We start from the raw sequence: 14,454 nt of genomic DNA on the forward strand, positions 1-14,454 counted from the left end.
AACACAGCTGTAGGGTCTGCAAAGGTTGAGTCTATAAATTCTGAGCAAACTGATAGGGCAAATGTCTCTGGTTCCCCAGAGATGTTGGGAGATATTTGTCTTTTGGTTATTTGCAAGATTTCTAAGCTATTCTGTTTTCATCAGTACCCAAGGATGTGAATAGCTGGAATAATTGGAATAAAGCTCATTTCTAGTCAGAACCAAGTCACAGGGAGATATTACCCAACACGTTCCTTTGCGTAGGAGCTTGAATCCATTCCATTATTTTGTCAGCCAGTATTTATGGTCTTCTAACCTCTTCCCCATGGCAGTTGGCTAAAGTTTTAAAGCAATTACAAGTCTGGGATGATGTTTGTCAGTTGTCAGAGGGAGTAATTAAGTGCTAACATTCAAAAACAATTCACTTTCTCTGCCTGAAAGGGTCCACTGGGAGAAGACCCTTTTCCCTGGGTTGAACTGTTCTTACAGTGTAACTGCCAGAACTAGTTTGGGTGCAGCCCTGAGATGGAAAGAACCTATTTTGCCCAACTTCTGTCTCATGTTTTCTTCTTCTAGAGTCTTTCACAGGGGATCCAGATCTTCCCCATAAATTTCTACCTATCCTCAGATACACCCTTTTCTGAAATGGCAATCATAACGCTGCATTCTGCGATGTGTCCAAACAACATCCTTGCCCAAGCTGACCCACAACTGGTCTTCATCCTCCCTGCTGGGCAGACAGCAGTATTCCTAAATTTATCACAAATTTTCAGGTTGGGGAAAAAACTACATGTTCACCTCTACATTTTAGAAGTCATTTGGATAATGCATTTATGAGAGCCTTATTGGTTTTAGATGGCTAGAAAGTGTGTTAGAAACAATTTATTACTTTTAATCTGCTAGCTCTCCTATTTCACTTTTAAAATCACCTTTTCTTTCTCCTAACTTTTCTTCTCTGTAAGCAGACCCTACTGTATAACAAAAAGGAACCATGACTTCATTGTACGTCAAAAGCAGCATCGGTCTGTTCTTTCCAGGAAGCCTTAAGCTCAAAGCCCTTTCCATCCCAAAGCACAGGTCCAACTAGCCATCTCTTTTTTTTTTCTTTTTTCTTTCTCTCATAGTCCTGTATTCTTGAAATTAATATGAAATCCATAACTGAACAATTCCTTCTCTTAACTTATTTCCTTAAGACATCTACTATGTGTTTCTCAGAAGCATTGGAATGACTTCTGAGGTGGAGACAGACCTAAATTGGGGATCTGCATTCATGATTCAGACATGGTTCGGATTTAATTTTTAGCACCTCTTTGTGACAATCTGGGATGATGGCAGTAAGAGAGCTAGTGTGTACTACTGCCACTTTCAGCCCTTGTGAATCATATTGTTCCTCTTTCTGACATTGCTGTATCATGGCCCTGGGAAAGAAGCTAAGCATGATTGTAGGGTAGGAAAAACGCTCTGAAAGAAAAATTACATTGGTTTGGGGTTAAATCTGTGGTTACAGTCCAAAGATACCCTAAGACTGACTGTCCTTCACAGCAAGCCATTGAGGGGGAAAGCTCACACAGAAATCTGGCAGACAGGAGAACCTTGAGATAGCCTGTGATAACCAGACCAAAAAATAAGGGACTGGAGTTGATGGAACCTGGCCTGGAAATACACAATTTTCAAGTAACATATGATTTCAATAGGTCACTTCTCCTTGCTGTATTTTTTTAAATGCCTGCTTATCCAGCACTATAGAGAGTCTGCTCTATGTTCATATGCTACACACAACTTATTATTCAGCCTGAAATAGTCGTGCAAAAAAGTAAGCCCCCAAAACACTCTACAGATACACAACTTCCATCTGTAGATTAATGGCTTAGCACCAAACTGCCAGGCCAGACCACCGTGGCTGGCAGCTGGGAAGCACATTGGGAAGTTTTATGTTCTCTCTTAGTGCCTCTCTCCTCCCCTGTGGTGTCATCCCTTTAGTTTCACATCTGGACCCCAGAGCACCTCTGGGTGCCTGCTTGGATACCACCGAGAAACACATTTTTCACAGCTTTATTGAAAACTGCTTCAATAGACTTCAAGTGAGGAGGTGGTGTTTTATGGCAGAGCTGACAACTTCACACCTTTTTTGATGTTTTTCTAGCCTGGACAGGTTTTCCTGGTGACCAATGAGTGCCCTAGGGTCTGTGCTGAGGATAAAGAACTCCAGTTCCAGAACCCCCACTGAAGACTGCAAGCAGGGGAGTCCTTGTCTGCCTCTGCGCCCAACACTTGCCCTATTACATGCTCCGTTTCTTCCTGCCTGTCCACACGAGCGAATCCCCCCAGCAGCCCTCATGTGTTTCAGGTAAGGAACAGCATGAACAAGAGATGATGTCACGTTGTTCAGCCTTTCACGGAGCTTTAGAAGGCTGGAAGAGACACTGGATGAGTAACGAATTGTTGAAAAGGTTCATGTCAGGAGGTCACTGCCACTGCTGCAGGACATGACAATGACTCAAAGAAAAGGCAAATGTCTGATTTCTCTGAGCAAGCAGTGACTCATTAACATCTGCCTTTTTCTATTTATACGTGTGAATTCTCTCATTGACTTGCAGATTTTCCTTTCCATTCTCTGTTACAGTAAAACTATTACTATTTTAGGCCTTATATAGACAACTTTTTCCCCTGCCCTCTTCCACTCCTTCCCCAGGAAGGATTTGCTGCTGAAACTCCCCTTCACGAGGACTGCAGCTCTCAAAGCCAGTCCGTCTGGAACCGGTGGCGTCAGGAGATCCTTCAGCGCCAAAGTGCAGAGCATTTCACAGACAGTTTTGCTAAGAGGCTGATGGAGTACAGGAATTCTGGAAGAGGCAGATTTGAAGTGAACAAGAGCTTCTGTATGACTGCTCTTGTCCCACTTCCTGGGATGTCTTTCTTGGGAAGGAGGTTTCCCGTCGTTACACTCCTCTCCACACCACTGGTGTGTCTAACCCAGTGCACTGCTGATTTTGTCAGTTTGGTCAGATCTATCTTTAGCTTCTACCTCTGCATAAGTTTATCTTTTTTCATGTTAATACATCAAAACACTCTCCATCTGATTCATGTTAAAGCCTGCAATTTTCTGTTCATGTTCTTAGCTGCCAGCAGCGTGCTGGTGGATTTCTTTAATTACAGTCTTGGGTATATGCAGTTGTGCTGTGGCATTTTCTGCTTCCAAGAAATGCTGTGTCTAGGTGCTGGCAACATCTCAGAGGTGAGGGTACGCTGACAAGGCGGCATTCTTCCTCTCTCCCTGTGCCATTGTGGCCCAAAGTCTGGTGACTGGTTCCCAGAAACAGAGCAACTCAGTTTGGGAAAGGGTGTGGGACATACTCTTGAGGACAAGTTCAAAATAAGGTGGTTTCTTTAGACTTGTTAATGCTAATGGTTGTCATGAAATGGGCAACAAGGGTTTAAAGGATAACACTGAAGTTTTACTGACATCTCTCTGATGTATAAATGATCCGAGTCTGCATCCCCAGCACTTTCTGGACACTAAGCTCCATCCAGCTAAATTTTTCCAGACCGTCTCTCATTTCTTCCCTCCCTCGTGTCTTGGTTGACTTTGGCCAGGACCTGTCTGCACTCCTGGTTGATTCAAGTTAGACCCAAGTCTGAAGCTAGAGCTGAAAATGTTTTCTTAGAGTTGCTTAGCTTTGTGACCACAACCGGGAAGTCACGACTTCCGCTTAAATGAATCTGACCAGTCACTTCTGGTTTTGGACACCACAATATAATAAAGGCTTGGATAGGTGCAGCAAGTGATTATGGAGAAATGAGGCGCTCAGAAGTAGTGCCAGGAGAAGAGCTTTGGCACCTTCCTTCCAGCCACTTTTTTTGGTTGTTCTTATACTAAAAGGAGAGATTTGTTCACTTTTGCTCACAGTTTGTGAATCGCTGTTGTACGGGAACTGAGTCATCAGTTCTGAGAGTAGACCACTGATGTTGATGGTGATGTGCTTTTTTTTTCTTTTTTCTTTTTCCCCAGAAAGCAAAGACTATAGTGATTACTTTAGGTTTGAACAAACCAATGTTTCTCTGAAACCCAAATAAAATACTTTGCTTGGAAGCATTTGCTCACATTTTAGCAAATTCAAAGAACATTCCTCGGTTAAAAAATGAATTTTCCTTTTAACCACCTGGTGAATGTGATTTCAGACTTGTGTTGGATTTGTGTTTTTGCTGACTCTGCCATCAGCACAAGTTAAGACTTTGTTTTCCTGCTGCTGATCACAACGTGCAGCCATGCTTCCCAATGTTTAAGGGTTTCTAATGGATCCATTTATGTGTGTCGTCTCTCAAACCATTGGACTCTTCACAGAGCAGAGCTCTCATTTTGTACATTGCAAAAGGAAAATGCCATAGGCAGGAGTCCCTGTCTGTATCCTGCTGCTGACGAGCTGCACATTGAGTTAAAATAGAGCACAAGTATTGTACAAATGCGATGTGATTCTTTTGCTTGCTCTGCTTTTTAATACCACCATTACGTAGCAGAGAAAACTGACACCATAAAGCTCCTTGGCTATCAGGTGACACCACTGCTGTGTCTCAGGGAAAGCTCCAAACCACAGGCTGCAGGGCTGCTTTTTCCTCCCCGCCTCCATTCTGGATTTCCCCCAGGGGACCCTCCTCTAGGAGCAGGTATCAGACAGCCTCATTATCTGTGAATCAACAGACTCTGGTGATCTCATAGCAGATGCATAAAAGTGCAAATTTTAGCATTTTTCAAACCTCAGGTCACTTCAGACCTAGCAAGTATGTTTCTGCCACCCACAATGGAGCAGGAAGAGATTTTCCATGAAATCTCCCACAACCAAGGAGCTCTTGGCCCCTGCTCTTCATGCAGAAGAGTCCTGTTTGGTGGCAATAATATCAGTATAGTATCACCCCCACTTGTCTTCTACAGAGAGCTTGTCTTCTACAGAGGGCTTTTTGTAGTCTCTTTGGACAATCTTTAGGTTGAGGCCCAGATACTCCTTTAAGAATTGGTGTAGTTTGCTGAGTGTCAATAGCTTTGCACCCTCAGCTGTTGTAAGTTAGTGCAGCTCCATAAAAGCCAGTGGGTCTACATTAATTGACATCAGCTGGATTTATGATGGAGTTTCCATTTCTGCAGCAGCCTGCCCTCCTAGGGATGAGGGACAGGTAGTTTAACAGGGTGAGTGCAAGGGAAGGAGGTAAATGGTGGCTAAAAGAGTTTTAAAAGGTATGTGTGCAAAATAACTTCCTCAGCTGGTTCTTTTTTAAAAGACTTTTATGAAGAGAGACCACATGAGGGGATCGTGGTGTGGTTGCAGGGCAGGACTAGGAGGTCTGTGTTGTGCAGGCTGTGCTGTTGATCCCGTGAGGAAGGAGAATTTGCTTTGCTGTGTTGCTTTCTCCCTCCTGCCAGCTCTGCTTATGCTTTCTTTCATGCACACTGCAAGCTGCTGCTGTGTGGAGGACCACACTGTGTTTTTGTGAAGAGCAAGACAATAATTGCCATGAAGTGCCAAATTTTACTCCAGGCTGGGAGACAGAATCTGACCTATCATTTCCAGGGAAAAGGAATAACTTACATTGTGATTCAGACTGCTCTCATACTTTTTCCTCTTATATCGTATCCTAGGCAAATTATAAAATCATTTTAGAGATGTCACTAGGTGATTCAATTGACTTTCAGAAGCGGTTGCATCTCTAAGAGAGAAGTGAGGGTTTGGGCACTGCAAATCCATGTGATCTAAAGGGTACATTTTCCAAATGCCTCCTGCTGCAGTGGCTGTTTTCAGTGAGATTTTAGCCCAGCTCCTGTGTTTAGTTGTATCTGCACAGCTGCATTAAGTCCTGTGGGGATGGAATCCAGCAGTACCAGCCAGCTGCAGGCTGCAGACCTCCAGGAAATGCCTGTGTTTATCCCAGCAACACATGAGTGGGAAGGCACGACCTGCTTGTTGGGGTAACTCTTCTTACCAAAGCTGAATGAACTGCTGGGCAGACCACCTGTGTTAACCACACAATGAAGATATGTCTGTGCAGATGAGGTGGGAAAGTGTTTTTATTTCTGTATTCCTGATTCAAAACAAATTTCTGAAAGATCCTTAAAGGTCACATGGTGACCTAGAGGCTCCTTCATGGCTTCTACAGCTCTTCCTTGTCACCACTGGCTGGCAGACTGCTCTGCCAAACCTGGCCTTGGATGAGGTGTCTGTATCAAAATATTTCTGTTGAATATGGCAACTTCCCATGTGATTTATGTTGCACTGCACTCCTGTGCCACTTTCACAAACTTTGTTGAATATTTGGATATTTGCACCAACAGTGACTTTCATATTTGTTTCTGGTTCCTGAAGGAAAGCAGTGATACCATTCTCGTCATTCAGCACAGTCTTTTTCATCAACTGCTGTTGAGGACCACTTTTGATATCTTACCCTGTTTACTTTTTGCCATAATGGTTGCAAACCACTCAGGAAGCTGTTGGGAATGCCTGAATCCACTGCATCTGCAGTACAGCTACAAGTCTTTTTTTGTAATTCTCTGAACAGTCCTCATCTGCATCTAACCGTGTGTCCACAGGATGCTGCCCACACAGAAGTTTTGCAGTGCCTGTGGATGCTCCTGCTGTGCTTTGGTCTGCTCCAGCCACTGCTCGCAGCCGTTTCTGCATGGAGGTGGATCTGGAAGGATTTGAGGGGTTGGTTTTGGTGACCAGCGGCTGGGGCCAGCAGTGAGGAGCAGACAGAGGTTAACTCTCCAGCTGTGTTCAGTAATGCGGGGCCATCTTTCCTGAGCTAGCTCTTGGTGGATATATGCCAAAATCTTTCCCTGAAGTTCACCGGTGGAATTGGAAAATTTTGTGGGTACAGAGCAAGTTTCTGTCGTTTTAACCAGCAGGCCCGAGGTGCTGGTCATCCTCCTCTACGTGCCCTGTGAAAAGAGAGGATCTTCCACTGCAAGTCACTTACTTCTGGGGTGAAAGATGGAATGTGCTCTTTGAAACCCTTAGCAATAAATATGGTTTGAAGCAATAAGCAAACAGATAACTTTATGCAGACAGGATTTCATAGACATTTAAATGAGCTAAAAATATCCCATTAGGCTTAACTAACATCCCTGAATTCCAGTGATGTTTTGAGCTTAATTTCCTTAAACTCAGTGAAATGCTTGGTCTTGATGATGCAGGGAGGTCAAAACCTCAACTCATGACACTCTGCAGGCATCAGTTCCAGCCATGTGGAGCGTACCTTCTGTTCCAAAGCATGGTTATCATTTACTTGAATGCTCATGAAAAGAGATACACCTGCTTTTCCTGGACTCCTCTCAGTGACTCGGCACTTACATGAAAATACATCTTCCGTCTGCTGACTTCTGGTTCAAGTTTGTTTCTCTTCTTTAAGGTGTCTGTTTTAAATTCACAGAAACAAAGAAAGATCTGCTTCATAACAAAAGTTTCAGTAAGTGGTTCTGAGGAAGAAAAGTTAAAGAAATTCCAAAGAAATCGCTCCGTTGTACCCAGCAAGGAATGCTGCATATAGCCAGCCTTCATCTCTGGGCTCACACTGATATGCATTGCTGTGCTGAAATCAAGACAAAGTAAATTAATCAATTCTAAAGTAAATTAATTTATCTGCTGCTCTGAATTACTTGTTTTGTTTTAGGAAATATGACAGCATTATCCAAAATGTAATCAACTCAGAGAACATGAGATGAGTTGCTGGAAGGCATCAAACATTTACGGCTCCAAAGGGAGAGAGAAGTTTATGCATGACAAGAAACTGTAAACTCTTCAGGTATTGCATACTTCTAAGAGAGAAGGCAGGCATTTCTGATATCTAAACAATTTGAACAAACAGGAATTTGTACAGGAAGAACATGATGGACCAGATTTTTGCCTGGTGTAAAGCAATGCTGCTTTACTGACTTCCTTAGTTCCAGCTGATTTGTGGTAGCTGAGGGTCTAGCTCAAGGGCAATCAGTGGACAGACTGTAGCAGGTACAGGGATTTGGTCTAGAAAAACAAGCTCTGTGTTTATACGAGTCTTTTGCAAATGTTTTTGAGCATTTTGAAGAGAGAAAGTGATTCTGGAAAACTCAAGATCATTTTTTATTATTTACTTTTTTACTTCTTCATGTGTCCAAATAGGCTGATTGATTCTTGCATACAACTTAAATTGCCCTAACTGTAGCAGTGGGAAGGACCTGGGATGTCAGAGGTACCTGCAAGAGTACTAAACGGGCATCATCAATCAAGTCAGCCAGTTATGGCAAAATGAACAACATGGAAAAAGCATCAAATGAATTTAAAAGTTGTTGGCTCTGATTTTGAGAATATTTTGTGCTAGATAACTTCCCCCGGTAGGTGTCCAAATATACTTGGATCTAAAGTGTTCCTAGATACTAGCCAAGCTGCCACAATCTCTTTTAGTTTCCATGATCCATCTTCTTTGCAGCTAATCTGTACTGCTTACTTTATTGACAGCTCCGCCACCTTTGGACTTGAAGTCTGTGGTTAGCATGTGTGCACATTTTTAACTTTCAGCAAAAGCACTGAGACTTGATATAAAGCAGGAGGAGACACATTTAATAAGATGCTTAATTGAGGTCTGTCCCTGTCAAGGCAATGTGAAAACAGATGCTAAGATTCCTCTGTTCCTTTCTAAAATCTTAAATCATGTCAAATTAGCCAGGAAACATTTTTTTTCTTTCAGTGAAAAAAAAAAAAGATTAAAAAAAAGATTAAAAGATGACTTGATTAGCTAATTGGTGATGAAAGTAGAGATAGGGCTAAGTAATAAAACATGGTGGAATCTTTCAAATGTGAATTAAACGTATAAAATGGGAGGTTATCTCTTCAGTAACTTAAAATAGGCTGGTACCTACAGCTTCCTCGCTTCTCTGTGTGGAAACCTAGTCCAAGGTTAAAGGTAGCCAAGTGTAATTTGGCCTACCATAGACATTTTTCTATAACTCAGCTAGACTCCAAATGTCATGAATGTTTCATGTGTAGACGAATCAAGATCTCATAGCCAAGACAGTGCTGACTGCTTAATGGTCTTATTAAACTTATCTGCCCTGTCACTTGTCTGTCACCCTGTCCCTGGTGTGGAAATATTATATAAAAGTGGATTTTGTTATATGGTGTTGCTGGAATTTGGGCTATGAAATGTTGCAAGTCACATTGTGTTTGCACATGATTCAAGTGTCCAGGGGATCTGAAAAACTCATTGAGTTCTCTCTGGAAGGTTTTAAAACTCACTTGGCATTTCTCTGTTTGGAAGATTTTTAAATCTCTGTAAACTAAACACAGACTGAGAGATCTTTCCCCAGGGTCTTTCTTTCACTCCTTGCTCAATCTGTCCCGCTAGCTGATGAAGGTGTTCACCTCTTCTGAGGTCAGGAGAGATGTTAGGCAGGGGTCCTGGGGGTCATCTGCAGACTGCAGCAGGATTCTTTGTGCAGGAAGTGTAAATCAAACAATTACACTGGTAACATGGCCTTCTGCCCCGGAGCAACTTTTCAAATCTCTGTATTTAGCCATTTCTTAGCAAAATGTCACTGAAAAGTCAGAGGGTCTGTGGGCAAATGCATTTCATTGTTGAAGAGGAACATGGACTTGAGGTACAGTTCGCTGTCTCTGGGGATGCCAAGTCAAAGTCCATGTTCTCCTCCATCACTCACAGCTAGTGCTATGGGCTCAGCCTAACTCCTACAAGCATGCTGTCTCCTCAGTCTGGTAAAGCACAGGACTGGCAAGGTCCACCTGGTCCTTGAGTCTCTCTAAACCTCAAAATACCTCCCAAAGCCATGAAATATAAATCACATCGTTAAAAGCCAATAGTTATAACCAGATCATGGCATAGGAGAGAGCACAAGGGCCTTAACGCCGCATCAAGGAATTTGTCAGATAAAACTTCCAAGTAACCCCAAGGCATGGCTATGTCCCATCCCACCAAGGAGAGTAAAAGCACCCTACTGCTCCCTCCTTAAAAATCTCACTTCAAAAATCTCAGGAAATTCCTTCCTGCCTCCCACTCTGGTTGTAGGCTTAATAAACTGGGCAGCTCTGGGATGTGACTGAGGCCAGGATTACCGGCGTATCTCCTGCATGGCCTCTCTCTGGGTATTGCTAGCTACAACACTGCAGGGAAAGGGCAAGTTCTGTATAAAGCAGGAGGTGCAGAAGGGAAATGCTTCCTAGCTACGCTGTATGCTTAACACAAGTACAAGAGCGTGAGGTTCATACTGCGTAAGCTTGGTGGACGCAAACCTGTCTCACCTCCTAGGAAGTATACAGGGGGTGCTGAGCTCGTTACAGAATTTGAAGCATCATCAGAGTTCGGATCTGAACCTGAAACTCCCTGCAGTCTTTTGTGTGCCCTTACATTTAAAAGCTTTAAATTTGGGGCTGGATTTAGGCAGCACTTAGAGAAAAATGAACCAGAGACGCCTGATTCTGGTGCTTCTGAGTTACTGGGTTCCTTCCCAGCATCACAGCCTGTCCTTTAGCTGCTATGTAAGTCACTCCGTCAGCACAGTGGTTTCAGTTCACACTTCTGCCACTGTAGAAATGTAGAAAAGCATTCAAACCTCGTTGCAATGATTTGTTTTCCTTCATTCAGTTTTGTTACACTGGTTACATTGGTGCCAAGCAGGACCAGCCCTTAAGATGCTTTATTTAAAAATCTTTTTATTGTGCCTGTCAGGTGCCCTCTCCGGGGCTGACCACCACACTCTGCACATGCCCAGGGCTGGCGAAGTGCTCTGAGAAAGTGCTCCTGCCTCTCCCCGCTCCCCACACTGCCTTTTGTGGTTCGCTATTTAGAGATCCGGGGAGAAGAACAGATGGAATAAATCGTCTGGTGGTAGCTGTGTGACTGAACCACTTCTGGGAAGCGCTACATCTCTCTTTCTGTTGGATTTGTGTGAGAGATGCCCACAAGTCACTCTGTGTCAGGAGTGTCAGGAACAATTTGCTTGGCAGAGCGCTGTAAATCTCCGGGTCTGTTCTGCTTCCGGGAAGGCTCCCCAGCAGGGCCGCCTGCAGCAGGAATTTCCAGCCAGCCCGGGGCTCTCCTCGAAACCAGCATCCGTGTTGTTAGAGCACACAGAAATGAGGCCAAAACCACCATCTATATATCACCTCTGCGGATGTGGCATATAAGCAGGGGAAAAGGGAGAGGCACGCATTGAACCGTACAAGTACCATTTTGTTTTCCCTTCTCCTCTTCCACTCTCCTCCCCACTCCACCTTTCAACCCCCTGCTTTTTTTTTTTTTTTTTCAGTAGCTGATGGGGGTGGTAAAATTCCAGGGGGCCAAGACAAACTATTAAACATTGTGATTTCTAATGGTTCCTCTTGAAAATTGCTGACAGATGCTGGTCCTGAGATCAGAACAGCGGAGGCTGCCAGCGTGAGGCTCGGGGCCAGCCATTGATTCCCATTTTTAATAGTAAAATCTAAATCTATGGTTGCTGTCCAGGCAGAAGCTATATGCCACTTTTCTCAAAGCTTCTTCTTGTCCCCTTATCTTCCCTCTTTATTCCTATTCCCTTCCTCACTTTGCCAGACTTTATCCTCTGTTCTCCATTTTGTAACTTTAACTCATACATTTTCTGTCTTTTTTTCCACCTTTCTTTTTTCCCTGCTTCTTTTTGCTGTCTAGCTACTGGACTCTATGGATGTTTGCCCAGCTACAAGTTAGAAAGGGAAAAGTGCAGGAATTTGACTGATGCAGCAAGTTTCTCTTCTTCTTGGAACCTCTAATTCACAAGAAAGCCTATCTGTGTCTCAGAGCAAGAGATGGATAGACCAAATGAGGGAGCTGGGGCAGGGGCTCATTCAGCGTTGAGGTCAGTCAGGGTCTTGCAGAAGGAGACGGAGGTAAGCTGCCAGCTCAGGGAAGAAACACACTTTGATTCCAGCCAGACGTGTACTGTCTTTGTACACACTGTGGCTGAGCTGTTGTTGCATCCCCAATGTGCCTTGGCACCTGGCATAGCAGTCTGGGCTCTTTCCTCACTTTACACCAACACCTTGTCACAGAATATGCCTAACTGGAAGTTTTGGAAAGGAAGAGATTGGCCATGTTTTCAGTTTTGCTGGTGGAGCTTGAAAAAACAGTGACAGAGTCCTAAGCCTTGTCATGAGTTTAAGGAACACTGTCAGGCCCTGGGGTGGGGAGGAGGGGAGGTATTTGTCCCTAGGAAGGGTCACGAAATTTGGACGGAATTGGAAATGCTGTTCTCCCAGGCATAAATTTCTGCCAGCCTGCAGGGCTGAGTCACCCATTTGCCTTTCTAAGGATCGCTGAGAAGCGCAAGGAGGAGTACATGGGAGTTGGGTCTGAGGTCCTGCCTTTCAAGTAAGTACACGCGCAGAGCTGGGTGACCAAATCTGCTGTCCTTGGTTACTTCACTTTCAATGTGCTTCAGTGACAAGTTATGGGTTAGGATATTGGTATCTGTGATTCTATGATTCTATATTCACACTGGGCCTTGCAGAAAACACCTCCGCTAGCAAGACAGTGCAGCAACGAGCAGGTTACCAGATAGACTGTGCCGTAGCTGCACCCTGAGGCTTCCAGCGTTGGCTGCCCTGATCTAGTGCTGGCAACAGTCCGATAGCCAAATGGGAGACTGGACTAGATCCCCCAGAAATCGTTTCTGAACACCGCTTCTGTGATGCTCAAATGCCAGTTGGTGAGGGCAGGGTGTAAACACAAGCAGACATAGCTCTTTCCCTGAAAATATTCACTACTGAGATGCACAATTGAGGCACATCCCTGTTCTAGCAGCCAAATCATAAAAATAGCAATATTTATCTGTTATCCTATTAATATTATAATACTTTATCCTTATCTTTTATCTTCAACAGCACTGTCAAAAAACCTCAAGACAGCATCATGGAGTTCCTTTGGAACAGAAAGTGTGACCCAGTCAGGCCTGTGCTGCTTAACCAAGCCGCTCTTTCACCAGTGCAGCAGTCCATGCAGCGAAAGCCATTACATCTCTTTTCCTTCCAGCAAGATGTTCTATTCTATCACCTCATGCTTATCCAACAAGCAACTGTCAGAGACTGAGATCTGACAGAGATGTGAATCCCCAGCTTCCTGGCTGGCAGCATTAATGGCCATGCTTGCAGAGTGTTTTGCTGTCTTAATAGCAGCTGTCATCACCACTTTGGGAATGCATCTCACTCTGACCAGCAGCCACAGAAGATTAATGTGTGTGATCCTAGAGGAATTGTTTCTTCTGGCTGCTGATGTGCCACAATTAGCACCTTCATCTCTAAGCTGGTACTTTGTTCCTTGTTAATAAAATGATTGTTGAGGATTTCCTTCCAGAGAGTTGGGGGAGTGCCATGTGAGAGAGGCAGTGATGATGAATCTGCTGAACAGAGGCACAGCTTGGGAGTGGTGCAGAGATTGTATTGCTCGTGTCACCACCTCATTACTGTTGTTGGTTTTTATGGCACCATAAACATTGGGCTGCACCGTTTCCCTCCCATCGCAGACAGTGAAACGATGGAGCTATCAGCACCTCCAAGGAGGCACTCAACATCTTGCAGGAGTGAACTCGGTGCCTATACAAAGGATAGTGTAGAAGCAGCCAAGGAGAAGTTGGAGCACAGGCATCCGTAGGACAAACTAGGCATCCTCTCCTGAGGCTGAGGGGTTACAACAACATTTCAAAAGAAAACCTCATCTCCGAAATGGAGACATACAGCACTAATGTTCTCTTGTCATACTATGATTTCAAAGTGTAAGAAGTAGCCACACTCTATGATGTCTCCTGTTGCGAAGTAAGGAAATATACCATCTTCACAGTTGTATCTATACCACCACTAGTGTGCAAGGCAAGTTCTGCAATTTTTAGCAGGGAAATTGTGCACAAGTGAAGCCTTGAAGCATGTGGACGTTCCCATAACTGGTTAACAGAAGAAATTCAAGCAACTGACTCACTGACCTGCATTCATTTTCACTGCGGTCTTCAAACCCTAGACAGCAGGGGAGAGCCTGCTCAAAGCTGCAGTCATTTCTGAACCGTGAGCTATCTCCAGTGCAGCGTAGTCCTCTCACAGCTTCGTGGGGACCATGCTCATTTGGTCACATAATGCAAAAAAGCAGGAACCATGATACACGCTCTAGGTGAGTGTTGTTTGTTCTTCAATGTTCTGCTTGTCTGTAGCAGTTATGGGTATGGTGTTGTGCTCTATCTTCTGTAGAAGATTTAAACTGTTTGAGATCACAGTTCAGACTGGCAGTGACAGATATTTCATTCAGTAACAAGGAATTAGGTTGCCTTAACCCACAGGCACCTAACCACAGATGGGCAATTAATACCTAATGTCAGAAATATGATTTGAGTCTTCCAGCTCTTAAAATCCAACTGCTACTCAGAGAGTGAAAGCACTAGACTTGCCTGTAAGGACTGATGAAAAAATATTAGTCAGGTCGTTCAATTCAGTAAAGAACAGC

The 14,454-nt window shown here is 44.0% G+C and overlaps 1 long non-coding RNA gene across 1 annotated transcript in view; it reads left to right on the forward strand.

Annotated features, from left to right (window-relative positions):
* LOC121057528 overlaps positions 1 to 14,454 on the forward strand; it is a 63,095-nt gene that overhangs the window by 37,234 nt on the left and 11,407 nt on the right. The window contains exons 3-4 of the long non-coding RNA XR_005813825.1: positions 2,123 to 2,326; positions 12,852 to 14,124. This is a non-coding gene — a long non-coding RNA (uncharacterized LOC121057528). The remainder of the gene's footprint in view (positions 1 to 2,122; positions 2,327 to 12,851; positions 14,125 to 14,454) is intronic.

Source organism: Cygnus olor, chromosome 19 (assembly GCF_009769625.2).
Source record: "Cygnus olor isolate bCygOlo1 chromosome 19, bCygOlo1.pri.v2, whole genome shotgun sequence".
NCBI lineage: Eukaryota > Metazoa > Chordata > Aves > Anseriformes > Anatidae > Cygnus > Cygnus olor.